This window comes from Sebastes umbrosus, chromosome 6, assembly GCF_015220745.1.
Source record: "Sebastes umbrosus isolate fSebUmb1 chromosome 6, fSebUmb1.pri, whole genome shotgun sequence".
In the NCBI taxonomy this organism is placed as follows: domain Eukaryota; kingdom Metazoa; phylum Chordata; class Actinopteri; order Perciformes; family Sebastidae; genus Sebastes; species Sebastes umbrosus.
The window spans coordinates 21138588-21141239 of record NC_051274.1 but is presented as its reverse complement, the minus strand read 5'-3'; the positions used below and the strand labels follow the sequence as shown (position 1 = coordinate 21141239).

Sequence of the window (2652 nt, the reverse complement as noted above, 5' to 3'; positions counted from 1 at the left end):
GTTTTTATTAAAAAAAACAAAAAAACAAAGGAAATTAATAAAAAAAAAATATATATATATATAAAAAAAATATATAAAATGTTATATATATATATATACATATATATGTATATATATGTATATATATAACAAATAGTTAACCTTGTAAACACCAGCCTTATGTTCCAGATGGGAAGTAAGTCCCAAGAGAGAGAAAGATACATATTATTTTAACAACTTCGAAATTCAGTCCGGAAACTTCAATATATTACTAACTGACCCCAAAGACATTATAGCAGTTAAAGTTGTTGCTCATAATTTAGACTTATTCATTAGAATACAACCAGTGATTGAATGTAACTTAATACAAATACTCAAGTTTTGCCATTAAAAATAATTTAAAGGGAAATAGTGTAGCTTACTTTTTACTCCACGACATTTATTTTTCAGCTATTCTTACGAGTTACTTTTTAGTAAATTAAAGTTAATATGAGGAACTTTTAACTGGTTATGAAACAGTCTCAATTTAATACTGATGTCTCTATATGACCTACATAAGTAAACAAGACCATCAGCGAGAAGATTGTCTATTTCTACATAGTTATTCTTAATGCTTATCATCGGTGCCATCGGGTCGGATTCCGATGAAATCACACAGGTTCACCAGAAACTTCTTCAGCTCAGACTCCAGCGGGGCCTCTGGCAGCGACCAGCCCGTCGCGGACAGACCCAGATCGCCGATCTGGCTTCGCTGCCGCCTTCGACCAGCAGCGGCTCCTCCTCTAGCCAGGAGCAGAGCTTCACCTCGCTGCTCTGACGGTCCCCACAAGGAACCAACACTGACACCACGCTGCTGGAGGACCAGGCCGTATTGCTGGGCCCGTTAGAGGGAAGGGAGGCACGGGAGAACCAGAACCAGGACTGCACGGGGCAGACTGTTAGACCCTGCTGCAGTGAAATGAGAAGTTTTCTAAGGGGACTCTGGTGCCTGGAAACACTACCGCTTTTGTCCACAGGGACCGCCAAAATCAACACAAAATTAAAGTTCCTCATAGTAACTTTAAGGTTTAAAAAAATAAAAATAAAACACACATTATCAGTTTGTACAACTTGCACTTTAACTGTAACTTTTACAGTGACTTTGGTTTCCAAAAATGCATTGAAACTGAACTGTTTGTTCAACCAATTACTGAAAGCACAATTCTATGGTTTTCCTAAAAATTAAAATTAATAAAAAAGATGCAGTGACAGATTCTTGCTCTGGGTCTAAATATTATAACTGTAACAATTCTATACTTATATACATAATGACAATGAATGGGAAGGACTGTGACTGTGACTCAGATACATTGAGTCAAGAGTCTGTTTTCCTATTGAGGCCACATTGAAGCTGTCTTGTATTAAAAGGGCCAGTCGGTCCACAGGGAGAGAGCTCAGAGACAGCCAAAGGGCCTTTTAATGTGGTTTCCACTCTCTGTGTTAAATATAGGACCACCCCAACCCTCTTATTAACCTACGAAATTAGGCTACCTTGCACATTGCACTTGAATGCCTCAAACTGGCTGACTGAAAGGCATTGAAACAGGCCCGAAGAGCATGTGAGCGGGAAGTGTTTTTTTGCATTTTGCAGGAAGAACAACTCAGCTGGCTGAGGTCATGGACATCTGGTTGCACTTGAGAAAATGGGCTGGTTTGGGTCTTCTGCGAGGGATGCACAGCAGCCTCCATGCACACAGTTCCTGGAAAAGGGTGAAGTTAATGTCTTTAGGAGTATCCTTTTATCACGTATCTGGCAATTCGTCCCAGCATCTACCGGTCAGCATTCATGTGTGGTTTTACTGGAGGCTCCGACCTTACAAGTAGATTTGCATTAGATTCACTCAAAAAGTGTTCGCTTTCAGGCCATCACCACAGTATTTTCTCCATTACCACCCACCACACTATTTGCCACTACAGCTGTAATGGAACATTTATTTTACTTGCTTTCTGTTTTCATTGTATCTAATTAGGCTATGCTACCGACCATCCGGCCCAGCAAATGTTTCATCAGTTTCTTTCCTCTTAGGGTATTCGTGGGAGTTTTTTTCTCGTCTTCACAATGGGTCTAACGTTGGTGCCATGCCAGTTTCCTTGTGCTGAGATTGTGCTTGTTGAACAAAGCTGGCACTAATAGCAAAACACAAGACTAATGCTAGCAGCTCTGTGAGGTTGAACTCAGTGGTGCTTTGAGCTTAAGGCTAATGTCAGTTTGTTGACATACTCACAATGACAATGCTTCTTATGTCCAGTGCAGTAGGTCTAATGTTTACCATGTTCACCATCTTAGTTTTAGCATTTTAGCATGTTAAAATTCATCACTAAACACAAAGCAAAACTGAGGCTGATGGGAATGTCATTAATTTGCAGGTGGGACAAATAACCGTCTGACCTGACGGTGGCGCAAGAGGAAAAGTCAGGGCATCAACAAAGTCAGTAGGATTCAATATCTGGAAACCATGAATGACCGAACAGACTGTAATTAGCATTTTGAAAAATGATTATGTCAAGTGTTTTTCCATCATTAGCTACAAAGATAAAGCAAAAACGATCAACTGGTAATGACACGCCTGATCATGTGTGAATCTAAACAGATTGTCCGTCTAATGCACTGTAATTCTTATGTATCCCACAAAA

At 39.7% G+C, this 2652-nt stretch overlaps 1 protein-coding gene across 1 annotated transcript in view; it reads right to left on the bottom strand.

The window, feature by feature from the left end:
* Positions 1 to 2348, bottom strand: part of LOC119490282 (potassium voltage-gated channel subfamily A member 3) — a 13300-nt gene extending 10952 nt beyond the window's left edge. Inside the window, exon 1 of the mRNA XM_037773572.1 lies at positions 2338 to 2348. The gene's annotated coding sequence lies outside the window, so the exon portion shown is untranslated. The remainder of the gene's footprint in view (positions 1 to 2337) is intronic.
* Positions 2349 to 2652: the final 304 nt, after the last annotated feature.